Genomic DNA, 23,962 nt, shown 5'->3' with positions numbered 1-23,962 from the left:
CAAACCGTTCCCTTTTTGCTAGATGAACGAAAGTCTCTACACATGCTCAGTTCTGAGAGATAAGTGTGTATGAAAGCCGTCCTTCACCTAGCTTGTTGGGAACACAAAGATTCTTTTCAGTTGCAATCTCCACTCCATACATATAAATGGGGAGCTACGAGCTCCAAATCGGTTTTACAGTGAAAATTGCAGGAACTTCAAACCGGCACTAGGAAATAGACTGAGAAACCAGAGTAAAAGTTCCTTGCAACCCGTTCCCTTTGTGCTAGATGAAAGAACGTCTCTCCACATGCTCAGTTCTGAGAGATAAGTGTGTGGGAAAGCCGTCCTTCACCTAGCTTGTTGGGAACACAAAGTTTCTTTTCACCTGCAAAATCCACTCCATAAATAAATATATGGGGAGGTACTAGCTCCAACTCGGTTTTACAGTGAAAACTGCAGGGATATCAAACCGGCACTAGGAAACAGACTGAGTAACCAGAGTAAAAGTTTCTCCTACAACCCGTTCCCTTTGTGCTAGATGAAAGAACGTCTCTCCACATGCTCAGTTCTGAGAGATAAGTGTGTGTGAAATCCGTCCTTCACCTAGCTTGTTGGGAACACAAAGTTTTTTTTAATTGCAAACTCCACTCCATACATATATATGGGGAGGTACTAGCTACAACTCGGTTTTACAGTGAAAACTGCAGGAACTTCAAACCGGCACTAGGGAAAAGACTGAGAAACCAGAGTAAAAGTTTCTCCTGCAACTCGTTCCATTTGAGCTAGATGAACGAACGTCTCTCCACATGCTCAGTTCTGAGAGATAAGTGTGTGTGAAAGCCGTCCTTCACCTAGCTTGTTGGCAACACAAAGTTTCTTTTCAATTGCAAACTCCACTCCATACATATATATGGGGAGGTACTAGCTCCAACTCGGTTTTACAGTGAAAACTGCAGGAACTTCAAACCAGCACTAGGAAACAGAATTAGAAACCAGAGTTTAAGTATCTCCTGCAACCTGTTCCCTTTGAGCTAGATGAACGAACGTCTCTCCACATGCTCAGTTCTGAGAGATAATTGTGTGTGAATGCCGTCCTTCAACTAGCTTGTTGGGAACACAAAGTTTCTTTTCACTTGCAAACTCCACTCCATACATATATATGGGGAGGTACTAGCTCCAAATCGGTTTTACAGTGAAAACTGCAGGAACTTCAAACCGGCACTAGGAAACAGACTGAGAAACCAGAGAAAAAGATTCTCCTGTAATCTGTTCCCTTTGTGCTAGATGAACGAAAGTCTCTCCACATGCTCAGTTCTGAGAGATATATGTGTGTGAAAGCCGTACTTCACCTAGCTTGTTGGGAACTCAAAGTTTCTTTTCACTTGCAAACTCCACTCCATACATATATATGGGGAGGTAATAGCTCCAACTCGGTTTTACAGTGAAAACTGCAGGATATTCAAACCGGCACTAGGAAACAGACTGAGAAACCAGAGTAAAAGTTTCTCCTGCAACCCGTTCCGTTTGAGCTAGATGAACGAACGTCTCTCCACATGCTCAGTTCTGAGAGATAAGTGTGTGTAAAAGGCGTCCTTCAACTAGCTTGTTGGGAACACAAAGTTTCTTTTCACTTGCAAAATCCACTCCATACATATATATGGGGAGGTACTAGTTCCAACTCGGTTTTACAGTGAAAACTGCAGGAACTTCAAACCGGCACTAGGAAACAGACTGAGAAACCAGAGTAAAAGTTTCTCCTGCAACTCGTTCCATTTGAGCTAGATGAACGAACGTCTCTCCACATGCTCAGTTCTGAGAGATAAGTGTGTGTGAAAGCCGTCCTTCACCTAGCTTGTTGGCAACACAAAGTTTCTTTTCAATTGCAAACTCCACTCCATACATATATATGGGGAGGTACTAGCTCCAACTCGGTTTTACAGTGAAAACTGCAGGAACTTCAAACCGGCACTAGGAAACAGACTGAGAACCCAGAGAAAAAGATTCTCCTGCAACCCGTTCCCTTTGTGCTAGATGAACGAACGTCTCTCCACATGCTCAGTTCTAAGAGGAAAGTGTGTGTGAAAGCCTTCCTTCATATATCTTGATGGGAACACAAAGTTCCTTTACAGTTGCAAACTCCACTCCATAGATATATATGGGGAGGTACTAGCTCTAACTCGGTTATACAGTGAAAACTGCAGGAACTCCCAACCGGCACTAGGAAACAGACTGAGAAACCAGAGTAAAAGTTTCTCCTTCAACCCGTTCCCTTTGAGCTAGATGAACGAAAGTCTCTCCACATGCTCATTTCTGAGAGATATGTGTGTGTGAAATCCATACTTCACCTGGCTTGTTGGGAACACAAAGTTTCTTTTCACTTGCAATCTCCACTCCATACATATATATGGGGAGGTACTAGCTCCAACTCGGTTTTACAGTGAAAACTGCAGGAACTTCAAACCGTCACTAGGAAACCGACTGAGAAACCAGAGAAAAGGTTTCTCCTGCAAACCGTTCACTTTGTGCTAGATGAACGAAAGTCTCTCCACATGCTCTGTTCTGAGAGGGAAGTGAGTTTGAAAGCCTTCCTTCACCTAGCTTGTTGGGAACACAAAGTTTCTTTTCAGTTGCAAACTCCATTCCATACATATATATGGGGAGGTACAAGCTCCAACTCGGTTTTACAGTGAAAACTGCAGGAAATACAAACCGGCACTAGGAAAAAGACTGAGAAACCAGTGTAAAATTTCTACTGCAACACGTTCCCTTTGTGCTAGATGAACGAACATCTCTCCACATGCTCTGTTCTGAGAGATAAGTGTGTGTGAAAGCCGTCCTTCACATAGCTTGTTGGGAACACAAAGTTTCTTTTCACTTGCAAACTCCACTCCATACATATATATGGGGAGGTACTAGCTCCAAATCGGTTTTACAGTGAAAATTGCAGGAACTTCAAACCGGCACTAGGAAACAGACTGAGAAACCAGAGTAAAAATTTCTTATGCAACACGTTCCCTTTGTGCTAGATGAACGAACATCTCTCCACATGCTCAGTTCTGAGAGATAAGTGTGTGTGAAAGCCGTCCTTCACCTAGCTTGTTGGGAACACAAAGTTTCTTTTCAGTTGCAAACTCCACTCCATACATATATATGGGGTGGTACTAGCTACAACTCGGTTTTAAAGTGAAAACTGCAGGAACTTCAAACCGGCACTAGGAAACAGAGTGAGAATCCAGAGAAAAATTTTCTCCTGCAACCCGTTCCATTTTTGCTAGATGAACGAACGTCTCTCCACATGCTCAGTTCTGAGAGATAAGTGTGTGTGAAAGCCGTCCTTCAACTAGCTTGTTGGGAACCCAAAGTTTCTTTTCAGTTGCAAACTCCACTCCATACATATATATGGGGAGGTACTAGCTACAACTCGGTTTACAGTGAAAACTGCAGGAAATTCAAACCGGCACTAGGAAACAGACTGAGAATCCAGAGTAAAAGTTTCCCCTGCAACCCGTTCCATTTTTGCTAGATGAACGAACGTCTCTCCACATGCTCAGTTCTGAGAGATAAGTGTGTGTGAAAGCCGTCCTTCACCTAGCTTGTTGGGAACACAAAGTTTCTTTTCACTTGCAAACTCCACTCCATACATATATATGGGGAGGTCCTAGCTCCAACTCGGTTTTACAGTGAAAACTGCAGAAACTTCAAACCGTCACTAGGAAACAGACTGAGAAACCAGAGAAAAAGATTCTCCTGCAACCCGTTCCCTTTGTGCTAGATGAACGAACTTCTCTCCACATGCTCAGTTCTGAGACGGTAGTGTGTGTGAAAGCCTTACTTCACCTAGCTTGTTGGGAACACAAAGTTTCTTTTCACTTGCAAACTCCACTCCATACATATATATGGGGGGGTACTATCTCCAAATCGGTTTTACAGTGAAAACTGCAGGAACTTCAAACCGGCAGTAGGAAACAGACTGAGAAACCAGAGAAAAAGATTCTCCTGCAACCTTTTCCCTTTGTGCTAGATGAACGAACGTCTCTCCACATGCTCAGGTCTGAGAGATATGTGTGTGTGAAAGCCGTGCTTCACCTATCTTGGTGGGAACACAATGTTTCTTTTCACTTGCAAACTCCAATCCATACATATATATGGGGAGGTACTAGCTCCAACTCGGTTTTACAGTGAAACTGCAGGAACTTCAAACCAGCACTAGGAAACATTCTTAGAAACCAGTGTTTAAGTATCTCCTGCAACCTGTTCCCTTTGAGCTAGATGAACGAAAATCTCTCCACATGCTCATTTCTGAGAGATATGTGTGTGTGAAATCCGTACTTCACCTGGCTTGTTGGGAACACAAAGTTTCTTTTCACTTGCAATCTCCACTCCATACATATATATGGGGAGGTACTAGCTCCAACTCGGTTTTACAGTGAAAACTGCAGGAACTTCAAACCGTCACTAGGAAACCGACTGAGAAACCAGAGAAAAGGTTTCTCCTGCAAACCGTTCACTTTGTGCTAGATGAACGAAAGTCTCTCCACATGCTCTGTTCTGAGAGGGAAGTGTGTTTGAAAGCCTTCCTTCACCTAGCTTGTTGGGAACACAAAGTTTCTTTTCAGTTGCAAACTCCACTCCATACATATATATGGGGAGGTACAAGCTCCAACTCGGTTTTACAGTGAAAACTGCAGGATATTCAAACCGGCACTAGGAAAAAGACTGAGAAACCAGTGTAAAAATTTCTTCTGCAACACGTTCCCTTTGTGCTAGATGAACGAACATCTCTCCACATGCTCTGTTCTGAGAGATAAGTGTGTGTGAAAGCCGTCCTTCACATAGCTTGTTGGGAACACAAAGTTTCTTTTCACTTGCAAACTCCACTCCATACATATATATGGGGAGGTACTAGCACCAAATCGGTTTTACAGTAAAAACTGCAGGAACTACAAACCGGCACTAGGAAACAGACTGAGAAACCAGAGTAAAAATTTCTTCTGCAACACGTTACCTTTGTGCTAGATGAACGAACATCTCTCCACATGCTCAGTTCTGAGAGATAAGTGTGTGTGAAAGCCATCCTTCACCTACCTTGTTGGGAACACAAAGTTTCTTTTCAGTTGCAAACTCCACTCCATACATATATATGGGGTGGTACTAGCTACAACTCGGTTTTACACTGAAAACTGCAGGAACTTGAAACCGGCACTAGGAAACAGAGTGAGAATCCAGAGTAAAATTTTCTCCTGCAACCCGTTCCATTTTTGCTAGATGAACGAACGTCTCTCCACATGCTCAGTTCTGAGAGATAAGTGTGTGTGAAAGCCGTCTTTCAACTAGCTTGTTGGGAACCCAAAGTTTCTTTTCAGTTGCAAACTCCACTCCATACATATATATGGGGAGGTACTAGCTCCAACTCGGTTTTACAGTGAAAACTGCAGGAACTTCAAACCGGCACTAGGAAACATTCTTAGAATCCAGAGTTTAAGTATCTCCTGCAACCTGTTCCCTTTGAGCTAGATGAACGAACGTCTCTCCACATGCTCAGTTCTGAGAAATAAGTGTGTGTGAAAGCCGTCCTTCACCTAGCTTGTTGGGAACACAAAGTTTCTTTTCACTTGCAAACTCCAATCCATACATATATATGGGGAGGTACTAGCTCCAACTCTGTTTTACAGTGAAAACTGCAGGAACTTCAAAACGGCACTAGGAAATAGACTGAGAAACCAGAGAAAAAGATTCTCCTGTAACCTGTTCCCTTTGTGCTAGATGAAAGAACGTCTCTCACATACTCAGTTCTGAGAGATAAGTGTGTGTGAAAGCCGTCCTTCACCTAGCTTGTTGGGAACCCAAAGTTTCTTTTCACTTGGAAACTCCACTCTATACATATATATGGGGAGGTAATAGCTCCAACTCGGTTTTACAGTGAAAACTGCAGGATATTCAAACCGGCACTAGGAAACAGATTGAGAAACCAGAGTAAAAGTTTCTCCTGAAACCCGTTCCGTTTGAGCTAGATGAACGAACGTCTCTCCACATGCTCAGTTCTGAGAGATAAGTGTGTGTAAAAGGCGTCCTTCAACTAGCTTGTTGGGAACACAAATTTTCTTTTCACTAGCAAACTCCACTCCATACATATATATTGGGAGGTACTAGCTCCAACTCGGTTTTACAGTAAAAACTGCAGGAACTTCAAACCGGCACTAGGAAACAGACTGAGAAACCAGGGAAATAGATTCTCCTGCAACACGTTCCCTTTGAGCTAGATGAACGAACGTCTATCCACATGCTCAGTTCTGAGAGGAAAGTGTGTGTGAAAGCCTTCCTTAACCTAGCTTGTTGGGAACCCAAAGTTTCTTTTCAGTTGCAAACTCCACTCCATAGATATATATGGGGAGGTACAAGCTCCAAATCGGTTTTATAGTGAAAACTGCAGGAAATTCAAACCGGCACTAGGAAACAGACTGAGAAACCAGAGTAAAAATTTCTCCTGCAAACTGTTCCCTTTGTGCTAGATGAACGAAAGCCTCTACACATGCTCAGTTCTGAGAGATAAGTGTGTATGAAAGCCGTCTTTCACCTAGCTTGTTGGGAACACAAAGATTCTTTTCAGTTGCAAACTCCACTCCATACATATAATTGGGGAGCTACGAGCTCCAAATCGGTTTTACAGTGAAAATTGCAGGAACTTCAAACCGGCACTAGGAAATAGACTGAGAAACCAGAGTAAAAGTTTCTCCTGCAACCCGTTCCCTTTGTGCTAGATGAAAGAACGTCTCTCCACATGCTCAGTTCTGAGAGATAAGTGTGTGGGAAAGCCGTCCTTCACCTAGCTTGTTGGGAACACAAAGTTTCTTTTCACTTGCAAAATCCACTCCATAAATATATATATGGGGAGGTACAAGCCCCAACACGGTTTTACAGTGAAAACTACAGGAACTTCAAACCGTCACTAGGAAACCGACTGAGAAACCAGAGAAAAGGTTTCTCCTGCAAACCGTTCACTTTGTGCTAGATGAACGAAAGTCTCTCCACATGCTCTGTTCTGAGAGGGAAGTGAGTTTGAAAGCCTTCCTTCACCTAGCTTGTTGGGAACACAAAGTTTCTTTTCAGTTGCAAACTCCATTCCATACATATATATGGGGAGGTACAAGCTCCAACTCGGTTTTACAGTGAAAACTGCAGGAAATACAAACCGGCACTAGGAAAAAGACTGAGAAACCAGTGTAAAATTTCTACTGCAACACGTTCCCTTTGTGCTAGATGAACGAACATCTCTCCACATGCTCTGTTCTGAGAGATAAGTGTGTGTGAAAGCCGTCCTTCACATAGCTTGTTGGGAACACAAAGTTTCTTTTCACTTGCAAACTCCACTCCATACATATATATGGGGAGGTACTAGCTCCAAATCGGTTTTACAGTGAAAATTGCAGGAACTTCAAACCGGCACTAGGAAACAGACTGAGAAACCAGAGTAAAAATTTCTTATGCAACACGTTCCCTTTGTGCTAGATGAACGAACATCTCTCCACATGCTCAGTTCTGAGAGATAAGTGTGTGTGAAAGCCGTCCTTCACCTAGCTTGTTGGGAACACAAAGTTTCTTTTCAGTTGCAAACTCCACTCCATACATATATATGGGGTGGTACTAGCTACAACTCGGTTTTAAAGTGAAAACTGCAGGAACTTCAAACCGGCACTAGGAAACAGAGTGAGAATCCAGAGAAAAATTTTCTCCTGCAACCCGTTCCATTTTTGCTAGATGAACGAACGTCTCTCCACATGCTCAGTTCTGAGAGATAAGTGTGTGTGAAAGCCGTCCTTCAACTAGCTTGTTGGGAACCCAAAGTTTCTTTTCAGTTGCAAACTCCACTCCATACATATATATGGGGAGGTACTAGCTACAACTCGGTTTACAGTGAAAACTGCAGGAAATTCAAACCGGCACTAGGAAACAGACTGAGAATCCAGAGTAAAAGTTTCTCCTGCAACCCGTTCCATTTTTGCTAGATGAACGAACGTCTCTCCACATGCTCAGTTCTGAGAGATAAGTGTGTGTGAAAGCCGTCCTTCACCTAGCTTGTTGGGAACACAAAGTTTCTTTTCACTTGCAAACTCCACTCCATACATATATATGGGGAGGTCCTAGCTCCAACTCGGTTTTACAGTGAAAACTGCAGAAACTTCAAACCGTCACTAGGAAACAGACTGAGAAACCAGAGAAAAAGATTCTCCTGCAACCCGTTCCCTTTGTGCTAGATGAACGAACTTCTCTCCACATGCTCAGTTCTGAGACGGTAGTGTGTGTGAAAGCCTTACTTCACCTAGCTTGTTGGGAACACAAAGTTTCTTTTCACTTGCAAACTCCACTCCATACATATATATGGGGGGGTACTATCTCCAAATCGGTTTTACAGTGAAAACTGCAGGAACTTCAAACCGGCAGTAGGAAACAGACTGAGAAACCAGAGAAAAAGATTCTCCTGCAACCTTTTCCCTTTGTGCTAGATGAACGAACGTCTCTCCACATGCTCAGGTCTGAGAGATATGTGTGTGTGAAAGCCGTGCTTCACCTATCTTGGTGGGAACACAATGTTTCTTTTCACTTGCAAACTCCAATCCATACATATATATGGGGAGGTACTAGCTCCAACTCGGTTTTACAGTGAAACTGCAGGAACTTCAAACCAGCACTAGGAAACATTCTTAGAAACCAGTGTTTAAGTATCTCCTGCAACCTGTTCCCTTTGAGCTAGATGAACGAAAATCTCTCCACATGCTCATTTCTGAGAGATATGTGTGTGTGAAATCCGTACTTCACCTGGCTTGTTGGGAACACAAAGTTTCTTTTCACTTGCAATCTCCACTCCATACATATATATGGGGAGGTACTAGCTCCAACTCGGTTTTACAGTGAAAACTGCAGGAACTTCAAACCGTCACTAGGAAACCGACTGAGAAACCAGAGAAAAGGTTTCTCCTGCAAACCGTTCACTTTGTGCTAGATGAACGAAAGTCTCTCCACATGCTCTGTTCTGAGAGGGAAGTGTGTTTGAAAGCCTTCCTTCACCTAGCTTGTTGGGAACACAAAGTTTCTTTTCAGTTGCAAACTCCACTCCATACATATATATGGGGAGGTACAAGCTCCAACTCGGTTTTACAGTGAAAACTGCAGGATATTCAAACCGGCACTAGGAAAAAGACTGAGAAACCAGTGTAAAAATTTCTTCTGCAACACGTTCCCTTTGTGCTAGATGAACGAACATCTCTCCACATGCTCTGTTCTGAGAGATAAGTGTGTGTGAAAGCCGTCCTTCACATAGCTTGTTGGGAACACAAAGTTTCTTTTCACTTGCAAACTCCACTCCATACATATATATGGGGAGGTACTAGCACCAAATCGGTTTTACAGTAAAAACTGCAGGAACTACAAACCGGCACTAGGAAACAGACTGAGAAACCAGAGTAAAAATTTCTTCTGCAACACGTTACCTTTGTGCTAGATGAACGAACATCTCTCCACATGCTCAGTTCTGAGAGATAAGTGTGTGTGAAAGCCATCCTTCACCTACCTTGTTGGGAACACAAAGTTTCTTTTCAGTTGCAAACTCCACTCCATACATATATATGGGGTGGTACTAGCTACAACTCGGTTTTACACTGAAAACTGCAGGAACTTGAAACCGGCACTAGGAAACAGAGTGAGAATCCAGAGTAAAATTTTCTCCTGCAACCCGTTCCATTTTTGCTAGATGAACGAACGTCTCTCCACATGCTCAGTTCTGAGAGATAAGTGTGTGTGAAAGCCGTCTTTCAACTAGCTTGTTGGGAACCCAAAGTTTCTTTTCAGTTGCAAACTCCACTCCATACATATATATGGGGAGGTACTAGCTCCAACTCGGTTTTACAGTGAAAACTGCAGGAACTTCAAACCGGCACTAGGAAACATTCTTAGAATCCAGAGTTTAAGTATCTCCTGCAACCTGTTCCCTTTGAGCTAGATGAACGAACGTCTCTCCACATGCTCAGTTCTGAGAAATAAGTGTGTGTGAAAGCCGTCCTTCACCTAGCTTGTTGGGAACACAAAGTTTCTTTTCACTTGCAAACTCCAATCCATACATATATATGGGGAGGTACTAGCTCCAACTCTGTTTTACAGTGAAAACTGCAGGAACTTCAAAACGGCACTAGGAAATAGACTGAGAAACCAGAGAAAAAGATTCTCCTGTAACCTGTTCCCTTTGTGCTAGATGAAAGAACGTCTCTCACATACTCAGTTCTGAGAGATAAGTGTGTGTGAAAGCCGTCCTTCACCTAGCTTGTTGGGAACCCAAAGTTTCTTTTCACTTGGAAACTCCACTCTATACATATATATGGGGAGGTAATAGCTCCAACTCGGTTTTACAGTGAAAACTGCAGGATATTCAAACCGGCACTAGGAAACAGATTGAGAAACCAGAGTAAAAGTTTCTCCTGAAACCCGTTCCGTTTGAGCTAGATGAACGAACGTCTCTCCACATGCTCAGTTCTGAGAGATAAGTGTGTGTAAAAGGCGTCCTTCAACTAGCTTGTTGGGAACACAAATTTTCTTTTCACTAGCAAACTCCACTCCATACATATATATTGGGAGGTACTAGCTCCAACTCGGTTTTACAGTAAAAACTGCAGGAACTTCAAACCGGCACTAGGAAACAGACTGAGAAACCAGGGAAATAGATTCTCCTGCAACACGTTCCCTTTGAGCTAGATGAACGAACGTCTATCCACATGCTCAGTTCTGAGAGGAAAGTGTGTGTGAAAGCCTTCCTTAACCTAGCTTGTTGGGAACCCAAAGTTTCTTTTCAGTTGCAAACTCCACTCCATAGATATATATGGGGAGGTACAAGCTCCAAATCGGTTTTATAGTGAAAACTGCAGGAAATTCAAACCGGCACTAGGAAACAGACTGAGAAACCAGAGTAAAAATTTCTCCTGCAAACTGTTCCCTTTGTGCTAGATGAACGAAAGCCTCTACACATGCTCAGTTCTGAGAGATAAGTGTGTATGAAAGCCGTCTTTCACCTAGCTTGTTGGGAACACAAAGATTCTTTTCAGTTGCAAACTCCACTCCATACATATAATTGGGGAGCTACGAGCTCCAAATCGGTTTTACAGTGAAAATTGCAGGAACTTCAAACCGGCACTAGGAAATAGACTGAGAAACCAGAGTAAAAGTTTCTCCTGCAACCCGTTCCCTTTGTGCTAGATGAAAGAACGTCTCTCCACATGCTCAGTTCTGAGAGATAAGTGTGTGGGAAAGCCGTCCTTCACCTAGCTTGTTGGGAACACAAAGTTTCTTTTCACTTGCAAAATCCACTCCATAAATATATATATGGGGAGGTACAAGCCCCAACACGGTTTTACAGTGAAAACTACAGGAAATTCAAACCGGCACTAGGAAACAGACTGAGAAACCAGAGAAAAAGATTCTCCTGCAACCTGTTCCCTTTGTGCTTGATGAACGAACGTCTCTCCACATGCTCAGTTCTGAGAGATATGTGTGTGTGAAAGCCGTGCTTCACCTACCTTGGTGGGAACACAATGTTTCTTTTCAGTTGCAAACTCCAATCCATACATTTATATGGGGAGGTACTAGCTCCAACTCGGTTTTAAAGTGAAAACTGCAGGAACTTCAAACCAGCACTAGGAAACATTCTTAGAAACCAGAGTTTAAGTATCTCCTGCAACCTGTTCCCTTTGAGCTAGATGAACGAACGTCTCTCCACATGCTCAGTTCTGAGAGATAAGTGTGTGTGAAAGCCGTCCTTCACCTAGCTTGTTGGGAACACAAAGTTTCTTTTCACTTGCAAACTCCAATCCATACATATATATGGGAAGGTACTAGCTCCAACTCTGTTTTACAGTGAAAACTGCAGGAACTTCAAAACGGCACTAGGAAACAGACTGAGAAACCAGAGAAAAAGATTCTCCTGTAACCTGTTCCCTTTGTGCTAGATGAACGAACGTCTCTCACATACTCAGTTCTGAGAGATAAGTGTGTGTGAAAGCCGTCCTTCACCTAGCTTGTTGGGAACCCAAAGTTTCTTTTCACTTGGAAACTCCACTCTATACATATATATGGGGAGGTAATAGCTCCAACTCGGTTTTACAGTGAAAACTGCAGGATATTCAAACCGGCACTAGGAAACAGATTGAGAAACCAGAGTAAATGTTTCTCCTGCAACCCGTTCCGTTTGAGGTAGATGAACGAACGTCTCTCCACATGCTCAGTTCTGAGAGAAGAGTGTGTGTAAAAGGCGTCCTTCAACAAGCTTGTTGGGAACACAAAGTTTCTTTTCACTTGCAAACTCCACTCCATACATATATATAGGGAGGTACTATCTCCAACTCGGTTTTACAGTAAAAACTGCAGGAACTTCAAACCGGCACTAGGAAACAGACTGAGAAACCAGGGAAAAAGATTCTCCTGCAACACGTTCCCTTTGTGCTAGATGAACGAACGTCTATCCACATGCTCAGTTCTGAGAGGAAAGTGTGTGTGAAAGCCTTCCTTAACCTAGCTTGTTGGGAACACAAAGTTTCTTTTCAGTTGTATACTCCACTCCATAGATATATATGGGGAACTACAAGCTCCAAATCGGTTTTATAGTGAAAACTGCAGGAAATTCAAACCGGCACTAGGAAACAGACTGAGAAACCAGAGTAAAAATTTCTCCTGCAAACTGTTCCCTTTGTGCTAGATGAACGAAAGTCTCTACACATGCTCAGTTCTGAGAGATAAGTGTGTATGAAAGCCGTCTTTCACCTAGCTTGTTGGGAACACAAAGATGCTTTTCAGTTGCAAACTCCACTCCATACATATAAATGGGGAGCTACGAGCTCCAAATCGGTTTTACAGTGAAAATTGCAGGAACTTCAAACCGGCACTAGGAAATAGACTGAGAAACCAGAGTAAAAGTTTCTCCTGCAACCCGTTCCCTTTGTGCTAGATGAAAGAACGTCTCTCCATATGCTCAGTTCTGAGAGATAAGTGTGTGGGAAAGCCGTCCTTCACCTAGCTTGTTGGTAACACAAAGTTTCTTTTCACTTGCAAAATCCACTCCATAAATATATATATGGGGAAGTACAAGCCCCAACACGGTTTTACAGTGAAAACTACAGGAAATTCAAACCGGCACTAGGAAACAGACTGAGAAACCAGAGTAAAAGTTTCTCCTGCAAACCGTTCCCTTTGTGCTAGAAGAACGAACGTCTCTCCACATGCTAAGTTCTGAGAGGAAAATGTGTGTGAAAGCCTTCCTTCACCTAGCTTGTTGGGAACACAAAGTTTCTTTTCAGTTGCAAACTCCACTCCATACATATATATCTGGAGGTACAAGCTCCAACTCGGTTTTACAGTGAAAACTGCAGGAAATTCAACCCGGCACTAGGAAACAGACTGATAAACCAGAGTAAAAATTTCTCCTGCATCACGTTCCCTTTGTGCTAGATGAACGAAAGTCTCTCCACATGCTCAGTTCTGAGAGATAAGTGTGTATGAAAGCCGTACTTCAACTAGCTTGTTGGGAACACAAAGATTCTTTTCACTTGCAAACTCCAATCCATACATACAAATGGGGAGGTACAAGCTCCAACTCGGTTTTACAGTGAAAACTGCAGGAACTTCTAACAGGCACTAGGAAACCGACTGAGAAACTAGAGTAAAAGTTTCTCCTGCAACCCATTACTTTTGTGCTAGATGAACGAACGTCTCTCCACATGCTCAGTTCTGAGAGATAAGTGTGTGTGAAAGCCGTCCTTCACCTATCTGGTTGGGAACACAAAGTTTCTTTTCAGTTGAAAACTCAACTCCATACATATATATGGGGAGGTACTAGCTCCAACTCGGTTTTACAGTGAAAACTGCAGTAACTTCAAACCGGCACTAGGAAACAGACTGAGAAACCAGAGTAAAAGTTTCCCCTGCAACCCGATCCCTTTGTGCTAGTTGAACGAACGTCTTTCCACATACTCAGTTCTGAGAGATAACTGTGTGTGAAAGCCGTACTTCACCTAGCTTGTTGGGAACACAAAGTTTCTTTTCACTTGCAAACTCCAATCCATACATATATATGGGGAGGTACTAGCTCCAACACAGTTTTACAGTGAAAACTGCAGGAACTTCAAACCGGCACTAGGAAAAAGACTGAGAAACAACAGTATATTTTCTCCTGCAGACCGTTCCCTTTGTGCTAGATGAACGAACGTCTCTCCACATGCTCAGTTCTGAGAGATAAGTGTGTGTGAAAGCCGTCATTCACCTAGCTAGTTGGGAACCAAAAGATTCTGTTCAGTTGCAAACTCCACTCCATACATATAAATGGGGAGCTACGAGCTCCAAATCGCTTTTACAGTTAAAACTGCAGGGACTTCAAACCAGCACTAGGAAACAGACTGAGAAACCAGAGTAAAAGTTTCTCCTGCAACCAGTTCCCTTTGTGCTAGATGAACGAAAGTCTCTCCACATGCTCAGTTCTGAGAGATAAGTGTGTGTGAAAGCCGTCCTTCACCTAGCTTGTTGGGAACACAAAGATTCTTTTCAGTTGCAAACTCCACTCCATACTTATATATGGGGAGGTACTAGCTCCAACTCGGTTTTAAAGTGAAAACTGCAGGTACTTCAAACCGGTACTAGGAGACAGACTGAGAAACCAGAGTAAAAGTTTCCCCTGCAACCCGTTCCCTTTGTGCTACATGAACGAACGTCTCTCCACATTCTCAGTTCTGAGAGATAAGTGTGTGTGATAGCCGTCCTTCACCTAGCTTGTTGGGAACACAAAGTTTCTTTTCACTTGCAAATTCCACTCCATACATATATATGGGGAGGTACTAGCTCCAACTCGGTTTTACAGTGAAAACTGCAGGAACTTCAAACCGGCAGTAGGAAACAGACTGAGAAACCAGAGTAAAAGTTTCTCCTGCAAACCGTTCCCTTTGTGCTAGACGAACGAACTTCTCTCCACATGCTCAGTTCTGAGAGATAATTGTGTGTGAAAGCCGTCCTTCACATAGCTTGTTGGGAACACAAAATCTCTTTTCAGTTGCAAACCCCACTCCATACATATGTATGGGTAGGTACTAGCTCCAACTCGGCTTTACAGTGAAAATTGCAGGAACTTCAAACCGGTACTAGGAAACAGACTGAGAAACCAGAGTAAAAGTTTCTCCTACAACCCGTTCCCTTTGTGCTAGATGAACGAACGTCTCTCCACATGCTCAGTTCTGAGAGATAAGTGTGTGTGAAAGCCGTCCTTCACCTAGCTTGTTGGGAACACAAAATTTCTTTTCAGTTGCAAACACCACTCCATACATATTTATGGGTAGGTACTAGCTCCAACACGGTTTTACAGTGAAAACTGCAGGAACTTCAAACCGGCACTAGGAAACAGACTGAGATACCAGAGTATAATTTCTCCTGCAAACCGTTCACTTTGTGCTAGATGAAAGAACGTCTCTCCAAATTCACAGTTCTGAGAGATATGTGTGTGTGAAAGCCGTCCTTCACCAAGCTTGTTGGGAACACAAAGTTTTTTTTCAATTGCAAACTCCACTCCATACATATATATGGGGAAGTACTAGCTACAACAAGGTTTTACAGTGCAAACTGCAGGAACTTCAAACCGGCACTAGGAAACAGACTGAGAAACCAGAGTAAAAGTTTCTCCTGCAACCAGTTCCATTTGTGCTAGATGAACGAACGTCTCTCCACATGCTCAGTTCTGAGAGATATCTGTGTGTGAAAGCCGTCCTTCACCTAGCTTGTTGGGAACACAAAGTTTCTTTTCAGTTGCAAACTCCATTCCATACATATATATGGGGTGGTACTAGCTCCAACTCGGTTTTACAGTGAAAACTGCAGGAACGTCAAACCGGCACTAGGAAACAGACTGAGAAACCAGAGTAAAAGTTTCTCCTGCAACCATTTCCCTTTGTGCTAGATGAACGAAAGTCTCTCCACATGCTCAGTTCTGAGAGATAAGTGTGTGTAAAAGGCGTCCTTCATCTAGCTTGTTGGGAAAACAAAGTTTCTTTTCACTTGCAAACTCCACTCCATACATATATATTGGGAGGTACTAGCTCCAACTCGGTTTTACAGTAAAAACTGCAGGAAATTCAAACCGGCACTAGGAAACAGACTGAGAAACCAGAGAAAAAGATTCTCCTGCAACCCGTTCCCTTTGTGCTAGATGAACGAACGTCTATCCACATGCTCAGTTCTGAGAGGAAAGTGTGTGTGAAAGCCTTCCTTAACCTAGCTTGTTGGGAACACAAAGTTTCTTTTCAGTTGCAAACTCCACTCCATAGATATATATGGGGAGGTACAAGCTCCAAATCGGTTTTATAGTGAAAATTGCAGGAAATTCATACCGGCAGTAGGAAACAGACTGAGAAACCAGAGTAAAAATTTCTCCTGCAAACCGTTCCATTTGTGCTAGATGAACGAAAGTCTCTACACATGCTCAGTTCTGAGAGATAAGTGTGTATGAAAGCCGTTCTTCACCTAGCTTGTTGGGAACATAAAGTTTATTTTCAGTTGCAAACTCCACTCCATACATATAAATGGGGAGCTACGAGCTTCAAATCGGTTTTACAGTGAAAATTGCAGGAACTTCAAACCGGGACTAGGAAATAGACTGAGAAACCAGAGAAAAAGTTTCTCCTGCAAACCGATCCCTTTGCGCTAGATGAAAGAACGTCTCTCCACATGCTCAGTTCTGAGAGATAAGTGTGTGGGAAAGCCGTCCTTCACCTAGCTTGTTGGGAACACAAAGTTTCTTTTCACTTGCAAAATCCACTCCATAAATATATATATGGGGAGGTACTAGCTCCAACTCGGTTTTACAGTGAAAACTGCAGGAATATCAAACCGGCACTAGGAAACAGACTGAGTAACCAGAGTAAAAGTTTCTCCTGCAACCCTTTCCCTTTGTGCTGGATGAACGAACGTCTCTCCACATGCTCAGTTCTGAGAGATAAGTGTGTGTGAAATCCGTCCATCACCTAGCTTGTTGGGAACACAAAGTTTTTTTCACTTGCAAACTGAACTCCATACATATATATGGGGAGGTACTAGCTCCAAATCGGTTTTACAGTGAAAACTGCAGGAACTTCAAACCGGCACTAGGGAAAAGACTGAGAAACCAGAGTAAAAGTTTCTCCTGCAACCCGTTCCCTTTGTGCTACATGAACGAACGTCTCTCCACATGCTCAGTTCTGAGAGATAAGTGTGTGTGAAAGACGTCCTTCACCTGTCTTGTTGGGAACACAAAGTTTCTTTTCACTTGCAAACTCCACTCCATACATATATAAAGGGAGGTACTAGCTCCAACACGGTTTTACAGTGAAAACTGCAGGAATTTCAAACAGGCACTAGGAAACATACTGAAAAACCAGAGAAAAAGATTCTCCTGCAACCCGTTCCTTTTGTGCTAGATGAACGAACGTCTCTCCACATGCTCAGTTCTGAGAGGAAAGTGCGTGTGAAAGCCTTCCTTCACCTAGCTTGTTGGGAACACAAAGTTACTTTTCAGGTGCAAACTCCACTCCATAAGTATATATGGGGAGGTACAAGCCCCAACTCGGTTTTACAGTGAAAACTACAGGAAATTCAAACCGGCACTAGGAAACAGACTGAGAAACCAGAGTAATAGTTTCTCCTGCAAACTGTTCCATTTGTGCTAGAAGAACGAACGTCTCTCCACATGCTCAGTTCTGAGAGGAAATTGTGTGTGAAAGCCTTCCTTCACCTAGCTTGCTAGGAACACAAAGTTTCTTTTCAGTTGCAAACTCCACTCCATACATATATATGGGGAGTTACAAGCTCCAACTCGGTTTTACAGTGAAAAATGCAGGAAATTCAAACCGGCACTAGGAAACAGACTGAGAAACCAGAGTAAAAATTTCTCCTGCATCACGTTCCCTTTGTGCTAGATGAACGAAAGTCTCTCCACATGCTCAGTTCTGAGAGATAAGTGTGTATGAAAGCCGTCCTTCACCTAGCTTGTTGGGAACACAAAGATTCTTTTCAGTTGCAAACTCCAGTCCATACGTATAAATGGGGAGCTACGAGCTCCAAATCGGTTTTACAGTGAAAACTGCAGGGACTTCAATCCGGCCCAAGGAAACAGACTCAGAAACCAAAGTAAAGTTTCAACTGCAACCTGTTCCCTTTGTGCTAGACGAACGAACGTCTCACCACATGCTCAGTTCTGAGAGATAATTGTGTGTGAAAGCCGTCCTTCACATAGCTTGTTGGGAACACAAAATCTCTTTTCAGTTGCAAACCCCACTCCATACATATGTATGGGTAGGTACTAGCTCCAACTCGGTTTTACAGTGAAAATTGCAGGAACTTCAAACCGGTACTAGGAAACAGACTGAGAAACCAGAGTAAAAGTTTCTCCTACAACCCGTTCCCTTTGTGCTAGATGAAAGAACGTCTCTCCACATGCTCAGTTCTGAGAGATAAGTGTGTGTGAAAGCCGTCCTTCACCTAGCTTGTTGGGAACACAAAATTTCTTTTCAGTTGCAAACCCCACTCCATACATATTTATGGGTAGGTACTAGCTCCAACACGGTTTTCCAGTGAAAACTGCAGGAACTTCAAACCGGCACTAGGAAACAGACTGAGAAACCAGAGTAAAATTTCTCCTGCAAACCGTTCACTTTGTGCTAGATGAACGAACGTCTCTCCAAATTCACAGTTCTGAGAGATATGTGTGTGTGAAAGCCGTCCTTCACCAAGCTTGTTGGGAACACAAAGTTTCTTTTCAATTGCAAACTCCACTCCATACATATATATGGGGAGGTACTAGCTACAACTCGGTTTTACAGTGCAAACTGCAGGAACTTCAAACCGGCACTAGGAAACAGACTGAGAAACCAGAGTAAAAGTTTCTCCTGCAACCAGTTCCATTTGTGCTAGATGAACGAACGTCTCTCCACATGCTCAGTTCTGAGAGATATCTGTGTGTGAAAGCCGTCCTTCACTTAGCTTGTTGGGAACACAAAGTTTCTTTTCAGTGGCAAACTCCATTCCATACATATATATGGGGTGGTACTAGCTCCAACTCGGTTTTACAGTGAAAACTGCAGGAACGTCAAACCGGCACTAGGAAACAGACTGATAAACCAGAGTAAAAGTTTCTCCTGCAACCATTTCCCTTTGTGCTAGATGAACGAAAGTCTCTCCACATGCTCAGTTCTGAGAGATAAGTGTGTGTAAAAGGCGTCCTTCATCTAGCTTGTTGGGAAAACAAAGTTTCTTTTCACTTGCAAACTCCACTCCATACATATATATTGGGAGGTACTAGCTCCAACTCGGTTTTACAGTAAAAACTGCAGGAAATTCAAACCGGCACTAGGAAACAGACTGAGAAACCAGAGAAAAAGTTTCTCCTGCAACCCGTTCCCTTTGTGCTAGATGAACGAACGTCTATCCTCATGCTCAGTTCTGAGAGGAAAGTGTGTGTGAAAGCCTTCCTAAACCTAGCTTGTTGGGAACACAAAGTTTCTTTTCAGTTGCAAACTCCTCTCCATAGATATATATGGGGAGGTACAAGCTCCAAATCGGTTTTATAGTGAAAATTGCAGGAAATTCATACCGGCAGTAGGAAACAGACTGAGAAACCAGAGTAAAAATTTCTCCTGCAAACCGTTCCATTTGTGCTAGATGAACGAAAGTCTCTACACATGCTCAGTTCTGAGAGATAAGTGTGTATGAAAGCCGTTCTTCACCTAGCTTGTTGGGAACATAAAGTTTATTTTCAGTTGCAAACCCCACTCCATACATATAAATGGGGAGCTACGAGCTTCAAATCGGTTTTACAGTGAAAATTGCAGGAACTTCAAACCGGGACTAGGAAATAGACTGAGAAACCAGAGAAAAAGTTTCTCCTGCAAACCGTTCCCTTTGTGCTAGATGAAAGAACGTCTCTCCACATGCTCAGTTCTGAGAGATAAGTGTGTGGGAAAGCCGTCCTTCACCTAGCTTGTTGGGAACACAAAGTTTCTTTTCACTTGCAAAATCCACTCCATAAATATATATATGGGGAGGTACTAGCTCCAACTCGGTTTTACAGTGAAAACTGCAGGAATATCAAACCGGCACTAGGAAACAGACTGAGTAACCAGAGTAAAAGTTTCTCCTGCAACCCGTTCCCTTTGTGCTGGATGAACGAACGTCTCTCCACATGCTCAGTTCTGAGAGATAAGTGTGTGTGAAATCCGTCCATCACCTAGCTTGTTGGGAACACAAAGTTTTTTTCACTTGCAAACTGAACTCCATACATATATATGGGGAGGTACTAGCTCCAAATCGGTTTTACAGTGAAAACTGCAGGAACTTCAAACCGGCACTAGGGAAAAGACTGAGAAACCAGAGTAAAAGTTTCTCCTGCAACCCGTTCCCTTTGTGCTACATGAACGAACGTCTCTCCACATGCTCAGTTCTGAGAGATAAGTGTGTGTGAAAGACGTCCTTCACCTGTCTTGTTGGGAACACAAAGTTTCTTTTCACTTGCAAACTCCACTCCATACATATATAAAGGGAGGTACTAGCTCCAACACGGTTTTACAGTGAAAACTGCAGGAATTTCAAACAGGCACTAGGAAACATACTGAAAAACCAGAGAAAAAGATTCTCCTGCAACCCGTTCCTTTTGTGCTAGATGAACGAACGTCTCTCCACATGCTCAGTTCTGAGAGGAAAGTGCGTGTGAAAGCCTTCCTTCACCTAGCTTGTTGGGAACACAAAGTTACTTTTCAGGTGCAAACTCCACTCCATAAGTATATATGGGGAGGTACAAGCCCCAACTCGGTTTTACAGTGAAAACTACAGGAAATTCAAACCGGCACTAGGAAACAGACTGAGAAACCAGAGTAATAGTTTCTCCTGCAAACTGTTCCATTTGTGCTAGAAGAACGAACGTCTCTCCACATGCTCAGTTCTGAGAGGAAATTGTGTGTGAAAGCCTTCCTTCACCTAGCTTGCTAGGAACACAAAGTTTCTTTTCAGTTGCAAACTCCACTCCATACATATATATGGGGAGTTACAAGCTCCAACTCGGTTTTACAGTGAAAAATGCAGGAAATTCAAACCGGCACTAGGAAACAGACTGAGAAACCAGAGTAAAAATTTCTCCTGCATCACGTTCCCTTTGTGCTAGATGAACGAAAGTCTCTCCACATGCTCAGTTCTGAGAGATAAGTGTGTGTAAAAGGCGTCCTTCATCTAGCTTGTTGGGAAAACAAAGTTTCTTTTCACTTGCAAACTCCACTCCATACATATATATTGGGAGGTACTAGCTCCAACTCGGTTTTACAGTAAAAACTGCAGGAAATTCAAACCGGCACTAGGAAACAGACTGAGAAACCAGAGAAAAAGTTTCTCCTGCAACCCGTTCCCTTTGTGCTAGATGAACGAACGTCTATCCTCATGCTCAGTTCTGAGAGGAAAGTGTGTGTGAAAGCCTTCCTAAACCTAGCTTGTTGGGAACACAAAGTTTCTTTTCAGTTGCAAACTCCTCTCCATAGATATATATGGGGAGGTACAAGCTCCAAATCGGTTTTATAGTGAAAATTGCAGGAAATTCATACCGGCAGTAGGAAACAGACTGAGAAACCAGAGTAAAAATTTCTCCTGCAAACCGTTCCATTTGTGCTAGATGAACGAAAGTCTCTACACATGCTCAGTTCTGAGAGATAAGTGTGTATGAAAGCCGTTCTTCACCTAGCTTGTTGGGAACATAAAGTTTATTTTCAGTTGCAAACCCCACTCCATACATATAAATGGGGAGCTACGAGCTTCAAATCGGTTTTACAGTGAAAATTGCAGGAACTTCAAACCGGGACTAGGAAATAGACTGAGAAACCAGAGAAAAAGTTTCTCCTGCAAACCGTTCCCTTTGTGCTAGATGAAAGAACGTCTCTCCACATGCTCAGTTCTGAGAGATAAGTGTGTGGGAAAGCCGTCCTTCACCTAGCTTGTTGGGAACACAAAGTTTCTTTTCACTTGCAAAATCCACTCCATAAATATATATATGGGGAGGTACTAGCTCCAACTCGGTTTTACAGTGAAAACTGCAGGAATATCAAACCGGCACTAGGAAACAGACTGAGTAACCAGAGTAAAAGTTTCTCCTGCAACCCGTTCCCTTTGTGCTGGATGAACGAACGTCTCTCCACATGCTCAGTTCTGAGAGATAAGTGTGTGTGAAATCCGTCCATCACCTAGCTTGTTGGGAACACAAAGTTTTTTTCACTTGCAAACTGAACTCCATACATATATATGGGGAGGTACTAGCTCCAAATCGGTTTTACAGTGAAAACTGCAGGAACTTCAAACCGGCACTAGGGAAAAGACTGAGAAACCAGAGTAAAAGTTTCTCCTGCAACCCGTTCCCTTTGTGCTACATGAACGAACGTCTCTCCACATGCTCAGTTCTGAGAGATAAGTGTGTGTGAAAGACGTCCTTCACCTGTCTTGTTGGGAACACAAAGTTTCTTTTCACTTGCAAACTCCACTCCATACATATATAAAGGGAGGTACTAGCTCCAACACGGTTTTACAGTGAAAACTGCAGGAATTTCAAACAGGCACTAGGAAACATACTGAAAAACCAGAGAAAAAGATTCTCCTGCAACCCGTTCCTTTTGTGCTAGATGAACGAACGTCTCTCCACATGCTCAGTTCTGAGAGGAAAGTGCGTGTGAAAGCCTTCCTTCACCTAGCTTGTTGGGAACACAAAGTTACTTTTCAGGTGCAAACTCCACTCCATAAGTATATATGGGGAGGTACAAGCCCCAACTCGGTTTTACAGTGAAAACTACAGGAAATTCAAACCGGCACTAGGAAACAGACTGAGAAACCAGAGTAATAGTTTCTCCTGCAAACTGTTCCATTTGTGCTAGAAGAACGAACGTCTCTCCACATGCTCAGTTCTGAGAGGAAATTGTGTGTGAAAGCCTTCCTTCACCTAGCTTGCTAGGAACACAAAGTTTCTTTTCAGTTGCAAACTCCACTCCATACATATATATGGGGAGTTACAAGCTCCAACTCGGTTTTACAGTGAAAAATGCAGGAAATTCAAACCGGCACTAGGAAACAGACTGAGAAACCAGAGTAAAAATTTCTCCTGCATCACGTTCCCTTTGTGCTAGATGAACGAAAGTCTCTCCACATGCTCAGTTCTGAGAGATAAGTGTGTATGAAAGCCGTCCTTCACCTAGCTTGTTGGGAACACAAAGATTCTTTTCAGTTGCAAACTCCAGTCCATACGTATAAATGGGGAGCTACGAGCTCCAAATCGGTTTTACAGTGAAAACTGCAGGGACTTCAATCCGGCCCAAGGAAACAGACTCAGAAACCAAAGTAAAGTTTCAACTGCAACCTGTTCCCTTTGTGCTAGACGAACGAACGTCTCACCACATGCTCAGTTCTGAGAGATAATTGTGTGTGAAAGCCGTCCTTCACATAGCTTGTTGGGAACACAAAATCTCTTTTCAGTTGCAAACCCCACTCCATACATATGTATGGGTAGGTACTAGCTCCAACTCGGTTTTACAGTGAAAATTGCAGGAACTTCAAACCGGTACTAGGAAACAGACTGAGAAACCAGAGTAAAAGTTTCTCCTACAACCCGTTCCCTTTGTGCTAGATGAAAGAACGTCTCTCCACATGCTCAGTTCTGAGAGATAAGTGTGTGTGAAAGCCGTCCTTCACCTAGCTTGTTGGGAACACAAAATTTCTTTTCAGTTGCAAACCCCACTCCATACATATTTATGGGTAGGTACTAGCTCCAACACGGTTTTCCAGTGAAAACTGCAGGAACTTCAAACCGGCACTAGGAAACAGACTGAGAAACCAGAGTAAAATTTCTCCTGCAAACCGTTCACTTTGTGCTAGATGAACGAACGTCTCTCCAAATTCACAGTTCTGAGAGATATGT

This window comes from Camelus dromedarius, chromosome 35, assembly GCF_036321535.1.
Source record: "Camelus dromedarius isolate mCamDro1 chromosome 35, mCamDro1.pat, whole genome shotgun sequence".
Classification (NCBI taxonomy): Eukaryota; Metazoa; Chordata; class Mammalia; order Artiodactyla; family Camelidae; genus Camelus; species Camelus dromedarius.
Note: the sequence above shows the minus strand (reverse complement) of the source record.